Raw genomic sequence first — 27,648 nt, forward strand, 5'->3', positions numbered from 1 at the left:
TCTGAGCATCAAGGCCTGATTTCAGGGTTTCATCTCCAATAACCCTCTCCTATTGTTTTTTATTTGCAAAAGCACATCACTGCTTTGGGGCCAGAGACACTCTGTACTAGGTACTGTTTAAACACTTTTTCATGGGGGGTTAAAAAAAAATGAAGTAGAAACAGTGGAAACTAGATCTATACATTAAAGTTGAGTGCACCAGTATAAATCATACCTAAGACCCTGATGGGCATATGGTGTAGAAATACACCTACTGCTATGCTCTGACAATTTAGTTCCCTTAGAGGCTTTTTCTTCCCATGAGCTACTCCTTGCCTTTTCTTCCAGGTGTATTGTCTCCTCTCTGTCTTTTCTGCACCCTCAGCCACCTTCTCTTTACCTGTTAGCTTGGGATGCCCAAGCTACCCCTTATTTCATTCAATGGTCACGCAAGGAAGCTGAAGACTCAAAGAATGAGCGAATGAGTCTGCCATGCAGGCGATCACCTTTTTCTCATAGGATTCATCCTTATCTTTAAGTAAACAATCAGTCTAACGTCGGGGGGGAAAAAGAGGTTTCACACATCCGAAATAAAAACAAAACAAAACAAAACATGGCTATGTCTTTGTGTTTCAGACTTTATCTATTAAACATGAAATTACCTCAGGCCTTTGCTTTTTGCATTTGTAACCCTGGTAAATAAATATGAAAGCATCGGAAAATATTAAACAGCAGTTGTGTAAACAGCAAATGTTTCCTACATATATGCCACAATATGCTTTTGGAAAAGGTTCAGTAGGCGCTTTGTGAGGGATACTCCTTTGAAGCATTGTATCAGACCCTATCTTTCTGGCAAAGCTCAGAAGTTTTTAAGTGGAGATCTCTTGCTGGGAATTTTCATCCAGGCTCAAACGCCTGTTGTTAGAGGAGGAGCTGAGACGTGGGAGGCGCCTCCATACCATGCCACTGGTATCCTCTGAGATGCTAAGCAGGGTTTCTGGGTAACACAGCTTCAGACTAATGAATGAGACTAAGGATCAAAATGAGCTGAAGACAGAGAATTAAAAAGCACCCTCTTTTATTTGAACTTCATACTTGATGTATTCATTGGACACTAGGTGTCAAGCTGGGAGGGATAATGACCAGTCTGTCCCTGTTCCCCTTGACACTGTCATCCAGCACCATGCAAAACCCCTGCCGTAACCTTCCCTTAGTGGTTTCCTTTCCAAGCTGAAGAGCCTTGCTCACAAAATCCACTGCATACGTGAAAGTCTCTTCCTCCCCTTTGGTTACCTTCGCCACCCTTCTTGGGACCCGCTTCTCCTCTACTACAGAGGTGAAGGGAGAATGCAGACCTAGGTGTAAGGGAACCACCCTGACTTCCTGTTCACAAGTGATAACAACCATTAGCATTTTACATTAAATTTTCAAATTTCTTCTACAATGTTCATCACATTATGTTTGTTCACATGAAATTTCATTTAACATTTTACCATTCAGTCTTGCAAAACCTTCTGCAATTGGCCAGTCAGCCATCAGTTAATATTCTGAACAACCTAGTAACATAACCAACGTTATTTCACTGTTAAGACTTTTTTTCCAGATCCTCTATGAACATTTTGATCATGGATTTTTGAGCAGAATATTTGCAACCCCAGTGATGATATTCCACTGTGAAAGTAGGTCAGGTTTTCTATTCTCTGCTTCCCATCTTTTCAGCAATTATTTTTGCATACAAGGACCTTGTATCCCAACTTTTTCCAGTTTCTCTTAGAGTTGTTGGTATTGCTGAAAGAGTTTTTAAGAACTCAGTAGACTGAATTTAGAGACTAAATATGTTATCTATATATTAGTTGACTGCTTCAGAGATAAAAGATTTAATAAATAAGATTTCAATAGAATTTAATGTTTGACTTCTCTTTACAAACATCATGTTGACTTTTCAATATAACATATTTATCCATGTTTATTACTTATGTTCCCATTATTGTTTCTACAGCTTTGCCCAAGTGTAGATGTCAGCATTACCGGTCCGTATTTCCCCCAAAATTGCCTTGAACAAAGGTTTGGAGTGTTTTTCTTAACACAATAAAATATCCGTGTTGTTTTGCCAATTTCCTATCTTCAGACACCACATTAGTTTTAAATGTGAGATTAAACATCACAGTTTAATTATTTCATTCTTGGATTCCTCTACAACCATTAGGTAAATCACATGTGGTCCTGATGACTTGGCGTTGTTCGTTGTGTATGTGGAGCCCATAACCTCTTCTACCAGCACTTCACTAAGAGACAAGTCTTCTGATGGGTCCCTCACAAATTAAGATCCCACTGTGAGAACCTCCCCAGGCTTTCCCACACCATCTTTTTTAGACAAAGTATTGCATTTCTGATTTTTTTTTAATAATATATTTATGCAGCACTTCTAGCAATAATGGATCCTAGATTTTGTTTAAAACTTTGTGCAATAATAAATTCCATTGTGAATGGAGAGCAAGAAGGTGCTTGAAAATAATTTTCAAAGTCACCTTCCTACCAAAAGAGCTCTTGCTACAGTGGATCTAGATAGGAAAAAATTTTGGTATTTATAGCGATTTTATCTTGTATATATATCATGGGCCAAATGCTGTCTGTAGTGTGTGCAGACTGTGGGATCAGTCAGCCTAGTACAGAGGGTTTTCGAAGCTGACAAAACCATCATGATTTAAAAGCTAGTTTAAGTTTTACTTACATACTTTTATTTGCTCAAGTTACACCCCTCCATGGATCAGGACTGTGACAACAACTAAGCTGATACTGTTCCATCAAAATGTCAAGAAAACCCCTCCCTCAAAGGAAAAAAAAAAGGAAAAAAAGAAGCAGTTGTCAGCTTTCCCAAATAAGTGTAGAAGTGATCTGGTTTGGAGCAGTAAAAAAGGCAGTAAGTGTCAGACAGCTCGTGGTCACTTATGCAGAAGTTTCTGAATTGCTCATGATAAGACAGCATGTAAAGAACATGAATCATGAAAAAGATCTAGGATAGTTTCTGAGAACAAAGCTCTTGAAATGTTCTTGTTTGTTAAAACATGTGAAATCACAGAAAAGATGATGACCGCTAAAGATGCAACAAATATGTACCAAAATGTTATATAAGCTCATTTATGGAAAAGAACTGATTGTGAACAGTTTGGATTTTTTAGGGATATTTTGTACTGAGATATTTACGAGTGTTTGTGTACACAGTCTAAGTGTTGTGCACAAAGAAATGGTGCAAATTAGATGATGTGATTCCCCAAGATTTACTCAGAGCTAAAATCACATATCTTGGTAGGACAAAAGTTTTTGTGCAATACAAACACCAAATGCAGCCACTCGTATCACTTTTTTCAAATAATATAAAAGTTAAAGTTTTGGTAAAAAGAACGGATTTTACTTGTGGCCAGTGACATCTCTGCCACTGTAATACTAAAGTGTTTCGATTAGTTGTTGCATGCTATGCAGATGAGAAGAAAATAATCCATTGTCTGCTGGACTGCTTTCAATGAGTCACTGAAACGGCATTAAAATATTCCATACAAGCAAAAAATGTGCTATAATCACACCGATCCTTGGCTCCATATCACTGTTTGCTCAACAATGCTTATGATAACTGTGAGATACCTCTCTGGCTATGAAGTAATGAAAAATTAAAATGATTATCTATTTCCAGAAAACTGGGGAGCTTATGTACTGCACAATACAGCAATGCATCGTTTAGATAAGTTAGCATTTTGTCTGGAAAATTGTGAAACACAATATTTCAACACTTCTCCATTCCTGCCAAGGGAGCTTCAGAATCACAGAAGAAAGTTTATTTTGAACATATGGAAAAGATGAGGAATGTCCTCCCAGAGATAACCATCTCTATAACCTGCAGTTGAAAGGATCTTCAGACCTTTTCCAGCTATTAGACATTACTTTTGTATATGAGGTGAGCATTTCCTACTTGCCCTTTTTTACGTTTGGGGAGAATGGAGAGATATTTAAGTGACTGAATACTTCTTCCACATCTCCAGCAAAATACTTTTAATGTTTTTATGACAAGCTTAACTGGAACAGTCCGATTTTGGACGTGCTAAAGTTTATGGCATAAAACTAAAGGGTAAGTTATAACAACTGATGGCAAATTACTTGTTCATAAATATAACTCTTATCTGGTATCATAGCAAAGGAGTAAAATGGGAAAGAATTTCATTCACGGTTATGCTTTAGCTGTAAAATGCCTGACTACACTGAACCTTCACAAAATTGCTGTAACTTGATTTAGACTTGATTCTTTGGAAACAGTGCTGATTTTTCAGGAAATTGCAGGCATTAATAAAGGGGTGAAACTTGACAAGAAGCTGGGTACAGATTATTTTTATGATGAATATTTTGTATTGAGACATTCATGAGTACGTGTGTACATACCCTTGGAGCTGTGCATGAATAAATGGTGCAACGTTATGTTTCCACTTCCTACTTGTCTTAGTTTCTTAAAACTTTCACAATTTATTATGCCCATTCCCACCTTAAATTCAGCAGTGGGAAGGATTTTTTTTTCCCTATTACCAGACCAGGAGAGACTGCAGATGCCTGTTGAATGTGTGCTTTCAGCATCAACTTCAGGCTAAAATTAATTATAGTTATACACATAAGGAATTTTTGAAATTGATTTAGTTTTTAACTAATGACTAACTAAGCTATATGATAGTGTTTAAAATACATAACCACATTTTAAATAACATATTTAAACTCTATGATAACTGAGTTGAATCATCAGTGTGGTGAACTTTTTTGGTGCTATTTGCCATTTTGGTGCTTTTTGCTATTTTGCTAAAAAAAAAAAAAAAAAAGTTTTTGTGCAGACCAGAAAAACTTACCTCCAGAGGTGCATAAAAGCAGTTTTTCTACCTGGAGATCCATGACGCTGTGGCCTGGCTGCTGGCAATAGCCCAAAGAAGTGTCGTAAAACTTGGCTGGCAACATTTGTGAGAGCTGGTACCAGAAATATACCAAGCACTAAGATGTTCTGCAAAGTCTCATCGGTGGCCATGCCCCAAATAACACAAGGGTACTGATGTTTTTCTAGTGAAATGTCCTGGTTTGACAGACCAGCTGTGAGGAGCAAAACACAGAGCCACAAAGCACCAAGTCAAGCTAAGCAATCTCTGTCCCTGTTTGCTCCATTGTGCCCACTATGAGTGTTGGCAAGCCCCTGGCAGTGCATCACCCCATGCCATGGTATTTCAGTTTCTTTTTGCTCGCAAAGAGCTACGGACCCCTACGGTGCTGTATAAATAATACTCATTTAAACTTGCCAAGGACAAATCAAGTGTTTTAATTTCACACTCTAACTTAAGATAAGAAAATAAACATGAGCTGCTGGTGAGCTCAGTAAACTTGCTCATGAACTAGAGGAGTGGAGTGGAGGTGGGAGTGACAGCACATGAAAAACTTCCATTCAGTGGGAATTGGATATAAAAGCAAGTAAAACATTACCCTGCTTGTGAAAAAGTCTAGAAAACAATATGGAAAATATCAGAGTGCCACTGTATAAACCAGCAAAACATCCTGACACACAAAATGGTATTTTCTACTCCTAATCTGAAAAGTTTTTAGACTCCATCTATCAAAATATAGTAAAACTGATTCAAAGAAAAGAAGAAAACTTCCCTGCCTTTCATTCCATTTTCAGCTTCCCCTAGTAATTGTTTATATTAAGCCTGGTGCTGAGGAGAAATCTGGTTGAGGATGCTGTGGTGGTGGTAGGTTTTTAAGAGGAACTGCAGATTTATACGCTCTGACAGGGGCTGTGATGCAAGAGCTCTGGCCGGGTCGCAACATATTAGAAAGACATTTATTGCATTGGCAACATTTTCTCTCTTTTTTTGGCAATTTGCAAGCACTTTAAAACTCTCCAAGAGAAACAACTTTTTTCTTTTCAGTCTTGATTCTTCTCAATATTTCAAGGACAAGGGGAGTCACGTGGGGAGCTCCTCAGCAACCATACCTTTAACACCCACTTCTCTGGCGCATGGGGACAGGGAGTGCCATCACCAACAAGCAGGAAGACAGATCTGAGCAGGTAGGGTACTTGCTATTACCGAAATCTGTTTCTTGGGACTAAATATTAGCCTCAAGTCAAAGCAAAGATGGATACCTTGTTTTTCATTCATATAGATCAGAAGTAACTCAATGTCTTCCACTACTTAAAGGGGGGCTATGGGAAAGATGGAGAGGAACTCTACCAACGAGTGTTTTGAAAGGACAAAGGATAATGGTTTTAAGCTAAAAGAGGGTGTATTTAGATTAGACATTAGGAGGAAATTCTTCACTCAGAGGGTGGTGAGGCCCTGGCACAGGCTGCCCAGAGAAGCTGTGGATGCCCCATCCCTGGAGGTGCTCAAGGCCAGGCTGGATGGGGCTTTGGGCAGCCTGGTCTGGTGGGAGGTGTCCCTGCCCATGGCAGGAGGGTTGGAATTGGATGAGCTTTAAGGTTCCTTACAGCCCAAGCCATTCTGTGATTCTATTGACCTATGATCCTGTGACCAGGACACCAGAGGAGCAGAAGAATCAGACCCATTGACTTTCATCACATCATTTCTGAGACATATTGCCGGGCTCTGAGAGATAGACCAAGTGCCTTGATACCTAGTACAGTTACCGTTTAATTGAACAACAAGTCTCTTTCACAGTGGGCAGGCCAAAACTGATGAACAGTTTGGATTGGATTTCTTCAGGACTATAGTGCCCATCAAACTGAGCAGGCATGCTGAACCTCTTTTTTCTTCCTGTGCATTCCAGGAACATGATGGTATGGTCAAAAGACCTAAATTTCCAGAAGCAATGGAAGGAAATGATGATCTGTTAACCAATAAAAGCTAAGCTAAAGGCAATTAAAAGCATGAGGATGTAAATTTTTCTGGAATTTGCCTTTTCATGATGCTACATCATCTTATTATCCTCACTGCGGTTTACAGCAGGAGTGCTGTTCAGGAAGTAGGAATGATATTTAAAGGCATCTTCTGAACATTTCTTCTATATAGGCTCCAAAAGAAAACTGGAACATCAACTCCTAGGCTTTGTTTTCTTGGAGTAACCATTATGAGAAAAGCAACAGCTTTATTCATTGGGGCTATATTTGACTGTATTATTGTATCAAGTTTCATTAGCTCTGATTCCAGGGGATGATGCATAACACAGTAAGTTTTTACAACTGGAGCAGATTGGCTTGCAATTTGTGAAACAGATGCTCTAAAATATTTTCTCTAACCACACAAAAAAAAGGGCAAAAGTGGAAAGGAGTTCATCGCCTGTCTTGTTTTTCAGATTTTCCAAGTACTTGTTGGCAGTCTCCAGATAAATTAATGCATCTAAAGAAAGCAGAATTGTCTCATTACAAAAAGAAGTAATCACAGGGCCACCTGCTCTGGCCTCTAGGTATAAGTCATATCTAATAACTGCAGAAAGTGTCTTTGTCTCCCTTTATGAAGTGACAGAGCATAAATTGTTCCCCAAGGTTTTGCAGAATGGCACATACCCATCCTCCCTAACACCAATGATGATTTCGACATTGCATTCATCTGCTATAAGCCCTCACCTAGGAGTGTCAAAGGAGTTGACTGACTTAAGTCAGCTTGAGAACAGCCAGAGGAGTTAGCTACAGACTATGTAGCACTGGGACACCCTATTCCCAAATGAAAATTTTCACTCCTCTTTAAAATGCTTGACAACACCTCTGAACAGTTAAAGACAAAAAGGTATGGCTAATGTAATCAAGTGAAACTGTGCATTTAAGTATGACTGGTTGCATTACTTGGCCTCGGTTTCTCAGGATCAGACTAGTGTTGCCTAAGAAAAAGGACCTCCAATTGAAGGCTCATGCAGAAGACAGCACCAGAGCATCACAGTCTCTCCTAATGATATGTCCGACCAGTTATTTGTTCAGCACTAACTCAGAAGAAAGAAAAATCACCTACTGAGTAATCACTACCTGAGGAACAGTGTGTCTAAGTCCAGTGGTGTGTGGCCTGCAGGCAGGGGGATGAAGGACGGCAGGTGCACAAGGATTTGGATCCATCTTGCAGCAGCATCCACAGGGTACGATAGTCTACACTGTATGTCCATCCTGGGCATGGGGCAGATGAGTGGTGACTCCGGCAGAAGGCTGCTGGTAGGAAAGATGAGACCATGACAAGGAAAAGCAAGACCCAGAGAAGGAAAAAAAAGTTTCAAAATCTTGATATTCAAGCTGGAGGCAGAAAGGGATGAAGCAGACAAACCTCGAAAGGGTCTTCTCCACAGCAAGGCACAGTCGAGGCTGCATGGGCTGCACAGGGAGCAGGACCTCCACAGGTGGTCCTGGCCAAGCAGGGCACTGGTGGCGACTGCAGCAAACCCTATTCCTTTGGTGGCGGCCCAGCAGTGGGTCAGGAGGGGCAAGTGGCTCCTGGTCCCTGTGTGGGAGCACAGGTGCTCAAGGAACGCAAGTTTCCTTACACTTTATAAAGTTCTGAAGTCAAACAGTCAAAGGCAGCTGGCACTTTCTGAAGATAGGGGTTTTAACCTTGGAAGAGGGGAGTCCCAGCATGACCCTGGGGAAAAAGGTCTGAGGAGACAAGATTTGCCACAGTGATGGCACGGGTGTTACAGTCATAGAATCATAGAATATCCTGAGCTGGAAAGGACCCACAGGCATCATGAAATCCAGCACTGACACCATCTTCTCAGTCTGATTGCCTTCCTTTTCTTTCTTCCCACTTCCTTCTTCTCCGGTAATCTCATTGCTATTAGGATACCTGGTGGCCACAAAAAAGAAAAAAAAAAAAAAAAAAGCGCCAACACCTTTTCACTTTTCTTTCTTTTGTTATTTACAAATTTATTTATTTGGTAGAAAAAAAAAAGAGCAGGTCTCAATGTCAGAGTTATGCCAAACTACATTTCTCCCACTAAAGAAAACTACAGTAAATGGCAGTTTCATATAATGAATGTGTCTTTGGTTTTATCTTTCAGAGTGCAGCTGGATATTTTTTAGGTTTATGTAGAAAATTTCATATTTAATGAGAGAAGTTAAATAATTAAATAAACATGCCTTGAACGCTTCCTAGCCTGTACCAGCAGTAAGAATTAAAGACCATACATAAATGAAAATAAGCTCAGTTGTATAGGGAAGATAGGAGATCTTGAAAAACTCTCTCTAAAACCTTGAGCTACACGCTCGACGAAGACCTCTTGGTGCACGGTCCATAAATTGTTTTGGAAAGATCTCCCAGGGGTCTCTGTGGTTCTTCAGTCAGAGCTTAGTGCTGTTTTAAAAAATATCTAACTGTGAAGCAACTGTAAAACTGATGTAGTTCCCTGTGCAGTACACAAATGCTGTTTATGAAATTTTCAAAATACAACATGAAGTTATTTTCCCATGGGCCTCTTAGATGGTACCATCGCGATTATTGTATAGTTTTATTCTATTTTTTTATAGGGGACTACTGCCGGACACTGAAATCCTCTCCCATCATCACTGCTTCTGTACTAATATCCAGGGTGTTTCACAGATGAGAGGACAAATTGGCTATGGGACAGGCACTAAGGCAGCGTGGAAGAGCCATGAGGATGCCCAAGAAATGTTGCAAAGACAGTCCACCAGTTTGGTACCATCTGCACATTTTGTCATAGTTTCGCTCACTCTAGAGCAATACTCACTGGAGACCAAAGACATTACTCAGGAGGGTGAGTGATGGCAAGTATGTGAGCAGCTTCCTCTCTCCCAGGGATGATGTTCTGACAGCCTTCCCTCCTGTTGCAGCCTCACTGCCAGCTTTTTCATTAGAAAATGCTAACTCAGCCAGCTGCATCAGTTCCACCATAGGAGAAACCAAGGTGGGCTGCCAGCCACACCAGCACTCAGCCTGCCTGCCACCATGCTTTCCTGATGCTAGGCCAGCTCCCTGGTTGTATACTGCCTTCAAACTTCAGTTTCTCTCAAGATTTTGCATTAGTGAGCTCAAACTGAAAAAGAAATGCACTGTGTGGAAATAGTTTTTTTTTTTTTCTGACAGGACAAAGAAATATTTCTCTCTTGCATTTTTCCTTCTAACCATTGCCTTGAGGGGGAGAAGGAGGGGAGGGATATTTAGAAGAGCAAGACCTGGAGCAGACAACAAGCATCAGAATGCCTATCTGCCTGGCAAAAAAAAACAGGATTTTTAACATTGCCCTATGCAATAAGACCAGTGATCGTTTTCTAAATCACCAGCAGACTATCATGTGAAAACCAATGTATCATAGATATAACAGAAGATGTATGACAAGATGTATATTAAAAAAGAGTCTAAGCAGAGAATGCTGATATTCTAAGAGAAATTAATCTATTCAGTTTACTGCAAATGTTTCATCTGTCCTCTTTTATCAAGATGACTTCTCTGTGAGTTTGTTTCCAAATTAGACTCACTAAATTGAAAATCCAACTCCTTCCCCACTTACACTCTGAGGATTCTTTTATTTTTCCTTAATCCTTTTGGCTGTTATGAAGCAGTCTGAAACAGCATCTCCCAACCGCCTTGCCGAGACTAACTGAATTTATTATATAATCTCATCTCTTGTTCCAAAAAAATTCAAGATCAATCTCAAAGAGCAGTCCTCTGAACTTGGCAGACGCTTGTGTGGGAAAGTCTTTAAACAAAAACAAATTTGTTTATGTACTGGGACAAGGAGCTCAGAAAGAAGATAAAACGCGCCATGAGCCAACACTGCCCTCAGCAGCGGAGCCCGGACCGCTCTCACAGTGCTGTAGGGCCGCCGGTGCTGGAGCAATCCCCGTGTTCCCAGGGGGCAGCAGGGACCTGAGGGTGGCTCTGAAGTCGGGTGAAGAAGCAGACTGAGCACTGAACGGGGAGATGAGGATGCCTGAGCGGTAGAACAGTTTCACACAAAGTCACGTTGAATTCGTGGACGTTTATTTGGGACTTCTGTCTCTTTTGAAAAAATGACTTAAGTACGCAGCACCATTGGCTTCCCGTGAGAGTTAACCACAGACCGTGGAAGCTTTTTTTTTTTTTCTTGAAATCTAATCCCAGTTCTGACAGGCTGCGTAGCTAATTTTTTTTAGATGGAAAAATATCCTACACCTACTCAGGGTGCCGGGACTAGACCAGTTCCCCAGACGGTTCTCACATAAGTGGTGTTTAAGGACTTTCAAGGAATGTCTGTATGATCCACTACACTGAATTAACTCATCCTAGGGCTTCAGATTATAGGTATTTTCCCAAATATGTGCATTGCTCCTTTTTCTTTTTTTTTTTCTTTTGTAGAGAAGAAAGAAGCGTGCCCTTGCTCTAAGAGCAGAGTCAGCAAGCTTTGTTTCAGAGACTGCGCTGTCTGCGCTGCATCCTGAGTAGAAGCTGTGTGGGAAGCCAGCAAAGAGGGCAGTGCATTTCTGTATTTGTGGTAAGGCTGAGGAAAGACAAGTGTAGTCTGTGCTAGAGGGTGAATCTTACATGCTGGAACCGTAATCACCAGATACCCACTGCTGAGCTGCAGCACAGACCACCAGTACATGAACCAAGCCCAGGCTTTTGCATGTACCTAATGAGTGAGGGTAAAGAGTAGGGCTGCCAGAGGCAGTTTTCACTTAGTTGGATCCTGGGAGCGGTCTAAGTAGGCAGTGAGGGGTTGGCTAGACATGTAAAGGTGTTTTTTCCTTCTTGTATGCAGGTGATTGAATAGTAGAGATATCCTCTGTTCAACAGGTTGCTGGCTCCTAGCTGACCAGCAGCGGTAGAAGCATTATTTATAAATGATGTGATGGTGAGACCTTAGTATAAACAAGAATTCTGAGAATATAAGCCAAAAGGGTCAAAACGTTCCAAATTTTTATCTGAGGAGACCACAGCTAAACGCTTTCCAAAAAAACTTTCTTCTACCTGCCACATTTTTCATTAGATTTGCCTCCAAGTGCTGTGCCATCTTGAAGTGTGTTTTGCATGGCAAAAAACCTGCATGTGGCTGGCCCTTCAAGACTGTGTTGTTTGATGAGCCCAAGTATATTTTAGTGAGGAAACATGGAACTTTAATGTGCTCAAAATACAAGCGATCCTCAAACCTGGCCATCCATTAGCACGGAGGTGCCAGAGTTTTGGAAGGAATCAAATCAGTGGTGAAGTCAGTTCCCTAAATATAAACCCATCAGAGAGAAAAGTAGGGAGTGATGAGCAGTGGCACTTGTAGGGAAGAACATGAAGATGCACCACAGTCTCCTTCCTTTGAAAAAAGCAGTGTCCAAGAAACCGCATTTTGCGTGTTCTCCAAATGGACAACCATAACTATGTTCAGGTACTCTGAGTGTGATGGGGAGGAATGACGCAGTCAGGTAGCCTTGACAGAAGCTTGCAAAATACCCAGGGATTTTCAAAGCCTCTCACCCTCACTAACCAAAAAGATTCTCTCCAGGTCACCACTGCACACAGGTCAGGATGAATGTTCCAGAACTGTAATCACACAAGAAGCCAACACATGCATGTGCGAGGGTCCATTGGACAGCATCACCTGCAAGAAGGTACCTCTGCGCGGAAGGAGATGGCTTAACCAACGAATGACTAAAAGCGATGTATGAGACTGCCACAGTGACACCTTGTGTAGTTGGTTGACCAACATACCGGACTTGCACTGTCACCTGGAAGCAAGAGACTACACCCATGGTGCACCTTGAAATCACTGCTCAGGCAATGCATTTCATGGGGAGCTGTGCAGGGGTATGAGGAAGATGGAGCCCTTTGGTACCCCATTGCACTGCTTTTCACCATGAAGCAAGTTGTTTTGTGCTCCAGGCAGAATGAAACGGAGTTTTGTTTAAAGCTAAATACCAGTGCTCACCTTCCCTCAGGTGTTAAACCCTCTGACCTGTGGGTTTTGGTGCTGGTGGTCTGTCGGCACACTTCGCGGCTGTGGGATTGGCATGGCTGGGACCACGAACATCGGCAAGAATAGAACAGGAAAAAACGTTCCTTTCCTGTGGAGCGAGGGGAAACCCAGAAGAGGGATTACGAGGGTGTGAGTCACCATGTGCCTTCTGCATGACTCTGGGGACGGAGTGGCCTCTTGTTCCGGGGCTGGGGCAAAGTCACAGCTTTGCCTGTTATTACTGTTAGTCACAACCCTAGCTATACAAAGTCCACCAGAAACCACGCTTGCAAATGCCTAAACCTGAAATATAAAATAAACACTCAGAAAATAGCTGCTACTTACTTTCTCTAAATATACCCTGAGGCCAGCTCTGCTTCCACTGAAGTCAAGTCCAGTTTTGCAATCAGCGTCAGGGGAAGCAAGGCCCAGCCCTTTATTTGGAAAGATGGTAATAATCTAATTGCAGTTTTAATTTGTCACCAAGACAGGGGTGTGATAAGACATTTTGGTTGCTGCTATAAGTAGCTCTGAGAATTGTCAGGGGTTGCTGTAGGTGCTAAATAGACTTTGTGACATCCTGGCACGGTGAGGAAGGAGCTCTGTGACTCTGGCATATGTCCTCGCTACGGGGAGGTGAAGAAATCCCTCTGGTCCCCCTCCGAACATCGAGGAGGGGCATAGCTGGGCCTGAGAAGCTGCAAGAGGAGTGGGCATAGAAAAACAGGAAGGCTGGAAGCTATGGATCAGCTCCATATCAGCGATCTTATCAATATTTTCAGTGACTCATTTATGGGTTTTTCTCCTCCAGTGTTTTTATGACATATCCACTGTCTTCATTACCATATAAAGATGGGGAATTTAAGCAGAAAAAGGATGGAGAGTTTAAGCAGAAAAGGTGGAAAAGTGCTAAGTCAAGGCAGTTGGATAAACATGAGTGTTTTTAGCTTTAGCAGTATGTTGGGTCAAATCCTCCCCCATTCTAATGTCATGGACTTCATGATGGTATGCACGGGATCACGCTGACACAACAGATAACACTTGCACTACATGGTCATTTCCAGACCATCCCCGTAGAAGCTAATTTCCAGAAAACAGAAAACTATCCGTGTGTGACAAGCATACTTCAAGTGTTCCACATCGTCCACGTGTTTCCCATACATTGTTAATTTCTGTGGTGTAACAGGTAAAGCAACACCAGCATTTGGAGTAGTTACTGGACCCCACCTGGGGAGCAGGGCTGTTCTCTTGCACAGAGGAAGAGAGAAGAGGGAGAAAGGGACTGCTACATTCCCAGCCTTCAGCTCAATAGGTGCTTGGGACAAACTCTGGGAGGCATCCAGAGCTGGAAGCTCAGAGTCACTCCCAGCAACACAGTTGGGACACGGCCTGCATATCTTTTAGCACATTGCCTATATTGAAAGTGAAGACTGGTCAGTTTTGTGATCGACTCCAGATAGAGTCAACTTAAGTTTAGCCAGAATTATTAGCTCTAATTCAGCTCTGCCTTTGCCAGATACAACCTGGCTTTTGCACAATCTCTTAGGTATTTCTGCTCTCCTCTCCAAGAGGGTGTATTAGCTAATGTGCAACCCAAGGTATGTTTGCAACACTGCAACCACAAGGATAAATGTTGCTGGAGCCCGGACATACTTCGGTGTTGCCACACAGCCGTCAGTAAAGCTTTGGACTCAGTCCTGGAACGCCGTGCTGGAGCTCCTGAGTGCAGACGGACCCCCCTGCACAGTGCCAGCAAAGTGTCAGAGACTCCACGGCACAGTTAATCCACGACCTGGATAAGCTGCTTGTGGATAATTGGGAGTTGATTGTACACCCACCTAGCACCTCTCTTTTACGGGACGATAAATGCTTCTCCATGAAAGCACTTGTAAAAGCGAATTCTACCGTTACAGTCACTTTTTATATACATTTCCTTGTTGTTTTCTTCTTAAATTGTAACATGAATCATGCTTTTTACTGCATTCAACAGTACAAACTCCAAACACTGTAGGAGCAGGAGCATTTAGCAGAAGAGCTGAGTTTGCAGTGCAGGTCTGGTCACACCCAGGCAAGAAAGAGGAGGGTTACAAATTACTGTTCAAAACCTAATTGAGGGAAAGCAAGTCCAATTAATTGAAGGCTTAATTTTCTGCCCTCTGGCCCTGTCCTCCTGACCTCCCCTTTAGCCGTCAGATACTCACTCCTGTTGGGACCTGGACAGTTGTGTGATAATTTACAGTTCTGCAATTGCCCATCAGATACAAGGTTCTGTGTATAAAAATGTAAAATTAACAGCCTCAGAGGTAAAGACTCCCTTGCTTTGTCCGTCCAACTACTTTGAATTAAACTTAGTGCTGGAAATGCCCCAGAATATCAGCTCTGGAAATAAAGTGCAGAAACAATTTGAAACCTTTAGTGCTTGTCTGCAGTGCCGTTGGAGTCTGTTCCTAGAGCCCCTGGGTTTCTCTGGTCCAGCATTTCCACAGTCCATGACACTGATTCCTTAGCTTGCATCTATAGCAGCTGGGATTTCTGACTACTGCCCATCCAAGGAGCAAAAATGACCACCCAGCCTGCTTCCAAGTTCAGAAGAGACGAGGGGATTCAGCCCCATATGGCCGGGTAAACAAATCTCGCACAAGACAAGGTACTAGGTGCAATGACACAGCCTTAGCCCCTCTTGCCCTCCTATTGCAAGGGCCCTCTCTTGCAGCTGTGGGACTCATTTCTGTGGCTAGCACAAGGAAAGGACCAGGAATTTCTGATTGTGATGATGACATTGCAAGGGTGTCTTCTTTGATGAGCATTTCATGATATCCTTTGCAGTCAGTAACAACATGACTGAGGATTACTGGCCCATAGGTCAAGCACACACACCCTTATAGCTGAAAAAAAAAAAAAAAAGACAGCATAGATCCTGGCTAGTAGGCTGAACTGCAGTTACAAGAAAGTGTCGTAAAAACAAAGTTAAACTCCAGTGAAATTGGAACTGATACATGGTTGTATTTATTGATTTAGCTGAGAAAGGGGGCTAGGAAGTGAATAGGAAGGAGCAAGAGGTGGTCTTATGCAGTCAGCAGCACTCCACTGGTTTTGTTAGTGTCCTCTATTTCCTGTGTGATTTTTTTTTTTTCTGTAGAGATTTGCTCATATACTCATTGCGGTGAGGACAGGGTAAGGGAAGAAGACACAAGTCAACTTTCCTTGAATATGAATTGTTATAGAGGGCTCAGAAACAGCTCAGCAGTGGTGAAAGCCCAGGACATGCCACCACCTGCTTGCAGCAAGATGGTGGTTTTAATTCCTTCTGTTTACTCTCACCACCGCTCCCACCCCCACAGAAAAAATAAAATAAATGCCTTTGTTATTTACAGTCTGCGCCGAGGGCAGTCATCAAGGTTGACTGTGGGTTTATGGTTGCCAGCCAGCCTCCCTGCTCCAGCAGGTGCCAGGCACCCTGCACGACTCCCATCAAGCCCCGCTCGGCAGGGCAGTGAGTAAGCTGACGAACTCTGCTTATTTCATCTGGGAGGCAACCGCCTCCCCCCCTCCACAAGGAACATCCCACGTATAATAAAGGTTTATAGTCAACCAGAGCAAGACTTCAAACTCATTCCTGCCAGATTCATTCATGTCGAGGGTGGGGATGCTAGGCTGCTCTGCAATGTTTAACTCAACAAATACTAAAATCTCCAGAGCAATGGCCCTTTATCGCCCCTGGTTTCTGTAGATACGGAATCAAAGAGCTAGCAAGCGTGTCCTGTCGGCATATGGTTACCCAAACTGAAACTGGATGCCGGGTATTTAGTAAAATGCAAGCTGGGAAATAAATGTTACGTATGTTAAAAAAAAAAAAAAAATTACCCTACCAAATGAACTAGGAGAATAAAGGGCAGGCCTATCACAAAAAAAAAATCCAAGTACTGCTCTGTGATATATAAGGAGAATTATCCCCTAAAAGACATAGGAAGGGCCTGCCAGGAGTAGTATGCTGAGCTTGGGGAATTACACAAAGTAAAACGTGGAACAACTCTGGAGAGCACAGGAACAAGAATGATCAGAGATCCTGAAAATATGATCAGCAAAGTAAAGCTGCATGAATCGAGGGGAAAAAAAGACTGGGGAGGAGAGGAGAAATGACAATCTTCAAAAACATATATAAAAAAAGAAGCTGCAAAGAGGAAGGTAATACTCTATTAGCCATGTCCTAAATAGACAAGTAATGGGCTTAAACCGTCACCAGGAAGATTCAAAACAGGCATGAGGTAGGATACTGACAACAGGAATAGACTTCTGGGAGAGCCTGTAAGGTCTCAGTCAATAGAGATCTCTCAAGTTAGACAGCATCTGTCAGCAATGGACTACTCATTTTGCCTTCAAACCTTCAAACTCTGCAAAACAGAAGCAAAGTTCTGTCAGCCAAGCTTTCAGGTGACAACCCTGGTTTTCAATCAAAATAAAATAGCACACAGTAGATCTACTGCAAAATCCTGGAGGGGGCAGATCTTGCAGAGAGTGGTACGGTAATAATTAGCAGCACATTCTTCCCACCTTAACATGGAAAGCAACCAACCAAAAATTTCATTTTTAATTAGATGTATACCATACAGTGCTTCATCCATGACAGTAGTCTCAACATGTCCCACCCCACAAGGTACAGAATCATCCAGGGACATGTTAAGGGAACCAATGCTTCAAAACATCAAACTCTAACCATATATATATTGCAGATCTGAACCCTTAAGCCATACCAGGAGCCACTGTTACCTATTGCTGGCTATGGGTAAGAAGGAGTGTTATATTTTGTCAAACCAAAAAGCAGAAAAGACTATCTTATTGTATCTGGGCAAGATCAAGGTCTCTCCATTACAGAGTACTGTTTCCCACGTCTTCCAGAGAGGACTTGCACCCTTTAATGTCAGTGTGAATAGTCGAGCAAACCTCTGCACTAGCCTAGATCACACAGCTGGCATCTGCAGTATCATTAATATCTTCACGTGTGACTTTGGAGATTGCAAACAGCAGCAGAACAGGTTAGAGAGAAGTGAAACACCTGTGTTAATGCTAGAAGGTCTGGATGGAAAAGGACCATAAAGAACTGAAACAAAGCTTTTCATAAACATTTTCAGAATTCCCTACTTTTGACTATTCACAGAAATTTTAGAGACCAAGAGGGTGCGTGGCTCCCACCAGTATGTACACTGCAAGATTTTGTAAGCTGGGAAGTCCCACTAGGTGAACAGAGGAATTAATTTTCAGGGAAATTGCTAACAACTTTGTTTTTTTAGCCCTGACACACTGGCTTCAGTGTTTTCCCCTTCCTTAAACTGACCTTTCTTTTTTTATTCCCCCAAATATCTGTGTGCATTTGATTAAAAAATATAAATAAATCATGAATCATGAATATCATCATGGTTCGGGCTAGCCCACTGCAAGGCCCCAGAATAACTTCCATCTCAATGCTGATTAATGATAACTTGTTACAAGTCACTGGAAAACCCTGATGCAATTTTATGGATAATTCTGAAGTTCTGAAATATGGACTTCTGGCATGGAATAAAAGCAGGGCCTTGAAGATGTGCTGAGACAGTCACCTACCCCTAAACTGCCGAGAGTTAAAGGAACTGGACTTGGGTCTGAGAGAGACCCACATTCCAAAATCTGACCTACACCAGCTTTCTTGATGTCTTGAACCTGTTTCTCTCAGCTTCTAGGAGAGGGACCTAAGGAAGACTTGATCTGGACTCTTGGAAAAAAATATCTTGAAAAGGACACTTGTCTGCAAAATACTTTGGGCTACCTGAATCAAGACTTTTTTCAAGAGAGGAGGGTGCCATTAAAAAACGAACTTGGTTCTAGCAGGAATCTCTTCACTACACAAGGACAAGTGGGCTTGCAAGATGAGAGATTCTCATTTATGTGCTTTCATTTGCTTTTCACTTTACAATGCATTTTAAAATCACAGTTTACAGCTAAGGAAAGAAAAAAAAAAAGTGAGTTTCTTTGGAAACCAGCAAGAAGGAGAAAGCAGTGCCTGCCCCACCTCGCTTTGCTTCGTACCTGGCTGTGGGAAGAGCCTGGCTCATTCCAAAGGGAAGAGTCAGCAAGTGCAGCTTTACCCACCCAAGCATGGACTGACCCTGGGAGCGCAGTGCTGCCCAACACAGACTTCTAAAATGAGAAACTTTCCTGCATTTTTCCAAGACAGCCCTAAAGTGTGTTAATTTTCATTTGCAGAGCATCGAGAAACTGCTTCTGCCAAACTAATCAGCGGCTATCACCAGATGTTGAGGGATACCTCTAGATTCATTTCGACTTGGCACCCTCAAGACTATTTTGTCAGATCCCATAAATTTAAAAGAATTTTTTTTTAAAAAAAAGGAAAAAATAAAATAAAATAATGCCCTACTGCCCTACTGAACTTTTCTGTTTTGCTGTTCTCGTAACATATATGAAACAGATCTGACAGGAGAGTTTCCTTCAGCTCATATCTCAGCAGTAAGTAGGGGTATGAGCTTTTTGCTTGCTTGCTTGCTTGCTTTTTTTTTTTTTTTCAATGATCTTTACTAAAAATAACTCCTTTAAGACTGTGGAAGGAGATTTCCAGCCTTGTAAGTTCAGATGTGCCTGTGTTCATTCAGAAGGTTGATCTGGATTTAATATGCACAGCCCCGTCAATACTGTGTTAAGCCCTCTGGCACCAGAGGGTCCAGGCTGTATCCCTGTATTGTATCCCAACTCCAAGCATCAAGAGGAACTTAATCCATCACATCAGCTCTTGAACCGAAGCTGTTGCAATTATAAGCTCTCAAAATGGGCCCATTAACCTATCAAAAAGCATTTGAGGAGAAGTGTAATGTTGTCAGTTATTGTTCATGGGGAAAGAGCGAAGATAATTCTTATCTTGCAAATAGATTCGCACAAAACCAATTGCATTTTTGTGCTCTAATTGATTTAGCCCGTTTTCTGTCCTATGAAAATTCCAGGGCAGGGTGTTCACATTCTCACTTGCATGCACACTCCAAGGGTCATGCAATTTCCCAAGAGAGGATTAGAGGGAAGGCCTGTGCCTGCCCCATTGCAGGAGCGCAGAGCCAAGTCAACCACCAAGAGCAGAGTATGTTCCACCATAGGATCCCAGGGAGGGCAAGACACACCCAAGGAGACAGAAAAAGTGGCAAAGCCCATGCTGTCTGTCAGAAACAGCAGCAGATATGGCAACATTAATATTCACATCTAACTTAGGTGTCTCCATGTATGGACAGGTAGTTATAGGCACCGTGAGCTAAGCTGTACCCACGATGCATTTTCTTTCCACAAAGCGAAGCTGGAGACTCCAATAACCTCCAGTCTTCACCAAAAAAAAAAAAAAAAAAAAAGATGACTCCCTGGCTTTCAAAGTAGCTCTCCTTTAGGGAATAATTTCTACAAGTAAAACTAATAATTTACTAACCTTCACTGAAACAGAGGATCCAAATCAGATAAGCCTGGTTACAGAAAGTCCAGAAACTTTCCTGTCCTGTTTATAAAATGGGAAGTACACCCTGTGGGCCCCTGTTTTGGTGGAGATCAGGAAGAAGAGGCAACTGTGATGGTGACACTCCTTATGATCCCTGAGTACTCAAGGCAGGGAGTGCCGTCCTTCAGAGCATGTAACTTAAACCCCCAAACATGGTGAGATGGGGAGCCTTGGGAGAAAAGCCCTCCCTAATCAGGGACAACAATCCTGATTTAGCCACCCAAACGAAGTGCCTGTAATGGAGCACTGTGCATACCTGTCATCTGCATCTCCCCCGTTTCAGACCTGGTTTTGATGCTCAGCAAACAGAGTAAGCAGGGGCTCTTTGAAGTTTTGGCAGTGCTGGCTCTGGGTTGAACAGAGCACCGACGGGCCCAGGCCATCTTTCACCAGGAGACACAGAAGAGGACTTGTCCTGCGTGATGCCAAGGGATGGCACAGCTATTTCTGCATTTCCCAAACAGCAGAGAGACCTCTGGGAGCTCTGCCCCACTGCCAACACCAGCAGAAGACCACCTTGGAAATGTAGATGACACATTCAACTCCCCTTGGCTTTCTCTCCATTGGCACATCATACTGAGCAACCTTTTCCAGGTGACAACCCAGTCTCAGCCATAACCAGCTACAAGAAGAGAACACAGGAGACATCCTACTCTCAGTTCTCCTCTCAAAAACAAGGCCCAGTCCCTTGTCATGACTCCCCCTAACCCAAAACTCCTGGTGAGTCATTTTCTTTTCCTTGCTGAAAATACTCGTCTAAGTTGCACTTGAGTCACTGGATTCATTCTGTTCTGATGACTTACACATTTCAGAGAGGATGCTGCTCCAAAAATAATAGGACAGATTCCTCCTTTAATATTTGCAGTCCTGGATGCCATTTCCCCAGTTTAAACAGAGGAGCAGTAAAAATGTGTTCATCCTGTACTTTCCCTACAAAGCAGATTATAGTGACCACTGCTGGAGGCCTCCTGGGCTGAGGGCATATCGGATTTACCAGGGCAAGACTTTTCTCTATCCCTCTGAGATTACATTTTCCTCACCCATGTTGCAACCATGGAAGACTACATTTTACTCTTGTTTTTAAAACTCTAGGGAAAAAGAAAAAAAAAAAAGGAAAAGGAAAAATAAAACCTTCCTTTAGATATTTCCATTTGCTGAGGAAAAGAGCTGAATATACCCACATTTGGAATATGAAAGCTGAGCATCTCGTTAAATTCATAGTTCCCTCAGACGAGTGGGGCCCGTGGCTGCAGACTGCACGGAGCCTAAAGGCCAGCTGTGTACAAAAGGGCACAGCCAGTTCCTGTATGTGCTCCATAACAGCATGACACATCTCAGGGCTTTTGGACAAAGGGATGTATTTTTCATGTGAAATTGTTCCTTAGCTGTATATTTCTTTGTCTTCTGCCCATGGGAATAACGACACCAGGCCAAGAATGAAAGACTCCTTTAAGTGTCTCCATGCAAATTGGTTTGCCATTCATATTTCTTCCCGACTCGGGAGGTTGACAGGTTGAGGCAATACTAAAAGCTTCTTGGTAATGAAGAAGGGTACCTGAAATCCAAACGTTTTTAAAAACTCGCTCGAACAACTCTTTCTAAAACAGGAGGTTTTGCAGGTAAACTGTACTTTGGTAGTGCCTCCCTGTTCTATAAACTGAATTGATAAGATTCAAGCTAACATTTCATCTTGACATTGCTAATACATGTTTGCGAGCATTCAGTTTACACTTTCAATACAGTCTGTCAGATTAGATCTGTATACCTGCTACTGAATAACAAGGGTACTATTGATTTTTTGTTATTTTCAAGTATTTGTTTTCTTCAGTTGAGCACATTCTATTTATTTTGGCACAGGTAGCAGAGAAACCAAGGCAAGAGACTTAACCTCTTTTTGAAAAGATTTAAGACTTGACAAGCACCAGAGCTTCGTGAAACTGCTTGTTCCCATGGTGGTCTGTGACACAGTATTGTCCTCTTTATGACTTCAGTCACTGTTCATTCCCTTAATTTTCTGCCTAAGTCTGCAGTGCAGAGGACATGCAGGGGGTGAGTGTAATGACAGTTTGCTCTTGGAGGGACTTGAAAAGTATCTGAAACATGGATTTCTTTTGCCCCCATGGCTCAGTTTGGAGGCTCTGTCAGGTACCTAGCAGTCACCCTCCATCCAGAGTGATACCCGCTTTGCACTGCAAATGCACACACTTTAAAGTGTGGAAGCAATTTGCAAAATTATTTACCTATACCTGTTGCCACATGAATTTAAAAAATATAATAAAAATCCCAAACCCAAGATCAACAACCCAAACCTGGCTGTTGTTTTCTGGAAAAAGCCACACTATGACAAAGAAATATTTTCTGGCAATAAGTAGCAACGCAATGCAGTGCAGTTGCTTTCCAGCTGATGGGGCTTGCAGTGCCCAGGTGCAGTAGGCACCACACGAAGGCCATGGCAGCCTGGGGTCCCATGTATGGCCAGATTCAATACTGCCCCTGGACATGGCTATAGATGCTACTGGCGATTCTGTGCAGATTATATATTCAGAGAGTAATGCAAACCCAGAACGCAGCGTGTGTGTGTATAGAGATAAATATATTTGCAAAGTCTTAACTACACAGCCTGTTTTCTGCCTTCTTGGTGCGCTTGTGCAGGTATGTGCTCCAATACTGGCACCTAGTGGGGAGTGTGCAGGAGGTGGGTGAGTAAAGAGGTCAGGATTCACAGACACGCATTCAGCCCATGAAATACCTGGAATGCTTTTTTTTTCCTGGTTACTGGAAAGTCCTTCCGGCTCAGCGCAATTGTCGCTGGTTTCATCTCGGTGTCTCTCGCAGACTGCCCCCTCCATCTTGTCCTCCGCTCCCTCTCGCCAGAAGGCCTCAGGGCAAGCCTCCGCTCCTCGCTGCGCACCCGCCCTCCCCTGCTCCATCTGGCATCCCTACCTGTGGTCCCCTCCTTCTTGGCCTTCCTCCCGGATCCCCCCACAGCAACCCACCAGCTTTTCCTCCTTCGGTTCTGCCTGCCTTGACCTGGGCCTGGCAGGTCTCTCGGAAAAGCAAATGACCACTGGCGTTGCTTCCTGCCTCGCGGTGCGCACTCCCGCTTTGGCCTCGGAAGAAAGGACTGCCTCTTACCCAGCGAAGGACTTCTTCCTCCACCCATTCCCATTGCCTGCAGGAACTTTGTGTCCCACAATTGTCCCTTTTTAGCTGAAACAGCAAAAGGCTCAACCTACAACTTCTCCCAAGGCCCACCCTGTGTCATTAGTGTATTTAAAAGGAAGTACCGAGAAGACGTGATGTTCTTGCCAAAAGGCATTTATCTTCTTCTTACCATCTATATGAAAAGGACAACTCTCCCAAGGAGCCTCCAAGATTGGTTGCAAATACTGCAAAGCCAAATTAGACCTCCTGGGCATCCCAGTTATAGCAGTATATTCTTGCTGATTACAGTGAGCTGAATTACTGCTCAGGTTTGTTCCTGTTGCCAGAGCCCTGGCGTATACCACAGCTGTTGAAGACGTTGCAAGGACGCATTTTCAGTGCCAACCCGAGCAAGATCAACTGCTTCCAGACAGGAACTTGAAGATGGGCAGTTCAGGTGAACTGTCAGTCTTACTGAGAAGGGAAAGATCCCCACTACTGCTGGCTGCAGGACAGACAGACCTTGTGCTTCCTGAATGTGGCAATGGTGTACTGCAATTTTGCTGCTAAAGTCAATGAGCCTGCTGGATCCCTAGCGTTATTTCTTGTTTCCTAAGCTTCTCTCAGTCAAACACTGACCATGTCCAGCCAGCGTAGCGAGAGCGTGCAGTCTTTCCTTTGGTTGAGACATTCATTTCCCATCGTGGATGAAGGCCTTGCTTCCATCCTGAAGGGAAGTTACTGTGGGTGACATTGTTAAACAGCCCTCCATCCTGTACGGTCCGTGACCGTGATTTACAGCCCGTCTCTAGTTACGCACTGATTCAGCTGACTTTTCTCTCGAACAGTTGATCTGAATGCTAAACCTACTCAAGGCTAGCAGCATTTCTGTGATTCATTCTACACAAGGAAACACTGAAAATTTATTAGGATGTTTTTACAGTCCCGGAAATTGCTATGTGGCTCTGTTGCTAACAAAAGAACAGAAATGGCTCACAATCTTATTGCACTTTTTCATATGCATTAGGTGTTATAGGCCTTTGTCATTTATTCAGTTTTTAAGTTAAACACTCTTCTGAGCTGGGATTCTGTAAGACTTCCAGTTCTTGTAATTTTATCACAAGCTTCACTAACATTTGGTGCTTTTCTTAAAGCTCTGGTTCTTGCAATCTCTTGATTTGACCACATGAGAATCTCAGATTTATAACAAAGAAATAAAAAAATAATAATAATCCTATCCATTGAGATTGTGGAGAACAGTAAAAGAATAACTGTAAAGCTGCTTGCATGCTAGATGGCAAGGAAAACCTAGATCTTTTGTTTAATTTTCAGGAAATTTTTATATCGCTCCTCTGATTTCGGCTTATGATTTCTGAATCTCTAGGTGCTGGTGAGGACATTGTCTGGAAGAGAAGGGAAGGGGACAGGAAACTATGCATACTCTGTCCCTCTGTTTGAAATAGCCTTGATTTAGCTTGGCATACCGGCTGAAATCAGGTGCTGATTGTCAAGTTTGACTAATTTTTTTTCCTTTCAGACTTGCTGCTTGCCAGCCTACAGAGGCAGGCAGCAGCTGAACCCTCACCACAACACATAACATAGGGTTCCTCTGCCCAGATTGTCATCAGAGTAGCCATAGGCAAATGACAAGAAGTCTTGGGATTAAGGCAGAATTTTCCATTATTGGGAAACATTTTAATTATTCGGAAAAAAAAATATTATTGGGAAAAGAAGGGTCTGAATCATTTATGCACGTGGCTGCATCCACACCATGCACTGGGCAGGCAGGCTGTACTTTCTGTGTTCGTGTATGGTGATGTATCACCACATCTCACCATGAATTTGCTCTCCATCCAAGCACTGCATACAGCTAGAGAGGAGGACAAAAAGCAGCCTTAGTGGCCTCGGCAGGGAATTACATCATTTATAATGCCGAGTCAAGCAAGTGCTCAGGAGAAAGGTGCAAACCACATGTCAGTTCTGGGAAGGGCATCCTTTCTGATGACTGGTCTCTTTCCAGAATACTCACAGCAGTGCTATGAGTGCCAGCAGTGCATTTGTTAAAGCCAAAAAATTCTTCTGAGTTTTGCATAGTAGGACACAACCTCGGCCCACAGAACTTGCTGTAACTTAATGCAAAATATAACAAATTTGTGTTACACAAAGGGAGGTAACCACAGAAATAACAGTAACAGGATAACACCTCGACTGTGTTGAGCTTCAGGGCTGTGAATCCTTCAGGCTGGGATTTTCAAATAGTATTAGGGTAGTCGGACTTACAGAAGGGTGGATGAGAAATAAAAGACATTGCACTGTTTTTCCCTTAGCATTTGTAGAGTATCTACAACCTTCTGAACCCTCTGCTCACTTCAGTGAGTGCTTAGTCTAACAGGGAATCACGTTATGTCCTGAAAAAAAAAAAAAAAAAAAAAAAAGCCTGCCTGTTTTTAAGACATGGTATTTTCAAAATAGCATAAAATCTTTTTAATTGCTGATAGAAGACACAGTCAAACAAAAAGACTGAAGGATAGGAACTCAAAGACTGGCCTTTAGGGATACCAAGCATATTTGTTCACACAGTGTTCAGTTATGAAGATTTTATTATGTACCAATTTGAGTTTAAACATACCAAATGTTCTTGAGTCAGCGGCACAAGCAGGACTGCCCTGTTCCAGTAGATCTTTTTTCTGCCCTTATGGTGGATTTATTTTATTTTATTTTATTTTATTTTATTTTATTTTATTTTATTTTATTTTATTTTATTTTATTTTATTTTATTTTATTTCATTTTTCAAATAAAGAATCATCAATAACCATGACAGGGATCCCTCAGTGAATGGACATCCCAGCATGCCACTATGCTTTCTCTGCAGACCAGCATTTCCACAGGCTTAAGGGAAGGCATAAACTACTTAGGAGGAATAGGATTCACAAAGCCGTCCTGGACAGCTTTACTGTTGTTTGTGAACAGGTCCTGGAGGGCGGCTAGCAGCACAAGAGCCCAGCAATGAAAGACAGCAGCAGAGCACCTTGCCCGATTGTGAACAGATGGGAGAGAGAGGAAGGGAACCAGAAGGCAAAGGGGAAGAGTGAGGAAATCAAAACTCCCCGTGCTCTCTAAACACTTATTTTGGGAAAACACCCTCTCTATGTATAGTGCTTACAATACAACAAAATTTGTGTCCAAAGCTTATGGAAATATTCACCAAATAAGTTCAAGGAAAATTCAAAAAAAGGACAAACCTACAACTCTGAAGAGCCCCTAGTTGGGACCTGCACTAGTTAAGGGTGGCTCACCTCTACTGCCAATACTGCTACACTGTATTGGCGATTGCACATGAGACCAAAGGGCAGCAAGTGTGTACAACCCACCAAGTGAGCTAGAAGAGGCAGCCACAACCTCCAAGGATGACCAGCTTGCCCCTCTGATTTTGGACGTGCAAAGGGTTAGGCTAAACTCCCATCACACACAAGTATAAATACTCCAGAACTGTTTTGGATCTGGGAGGAGGATTGTGCTCACACCAGTGAGCTCTCAGCCAAGGAGAGTCCAGCAGAGGTGAGTCTCAAGAGAAGCGAGGAGCCATGCATCTGTACAGCCTCCATTTACAGTGGAAATGGGCAGCCCTGATCCACAAATCCCAACTCACCACACACAGTAGCCTTTTTAGGCAGAGAACGATGATCATGGCAGCTCCTCCCTCATTTTGCCCCTTGGGGCTCCCCACCATTCACTTTGGGCAAGCATCCATGTCTACCTCTCTCCTCAGCTGACCTCTCCCTTCACATGAGTGGCATCAGTTCACTGATGAGATAATCAAACCAAGTGCCTTTTGTTGGGCTTTTTGTTGGCTTAGCCATGCAGCCAGATTTTATTTTTAAAGAAGACCATGAATTAGTTAGGCATGTAACTAGCACCTAAACAAGCAGCCTCCTTTTGAAGCACTAGTAAGGAGTGTGGGGAAGAGGGTCTTATGTTATATATAAATCACGTTTTATAATGGGTACCTAAGAGCAGATTTGGGAAACTACCTTCAAGCTTCTTTTTTTTTTTTTTTTCCTTTTTTTTTTCTTAAATCTTGGCCATAAATTCTATCACTTATAAGTCAAAA

General features: G+C 42.6%; 1 long non-coding RNA gene across 1 annotated transcript; it reads left to right on the forward strand.

Moving 5' to 3' along the window:
* The first annotated feature begins 3,417 nt into the window (after window positions 1–3,417).
* On the forward strand, window positions 3,418–15,285 carry LOC308189058. Its single transcript, XR_013945988.1, has 3 exons — window positions 3,418–3,928; window positions 5,925–6,064; window positions 9,458–15,285. It is a non-coding gene; the product is annotated as an uncharacterized lncRNA (long non-coding RNA).
* Window positions 15,286–27,648: the final 12,363 nt, after the last annotated feature.

This window comes from Anser brachyrhynchus, assembly GCF_964034855.1.
Source record: "Anser brachyrhynchus genome assembly, chromosome: 2".
In the NCBI taxonomy this organism is placed as follows: domain Eukaryota; kingdom Metazoa; phylum Chordata; class Aves; order Anseriformes; family Anatidae; genus Anser; species Anser brachyrhynchus.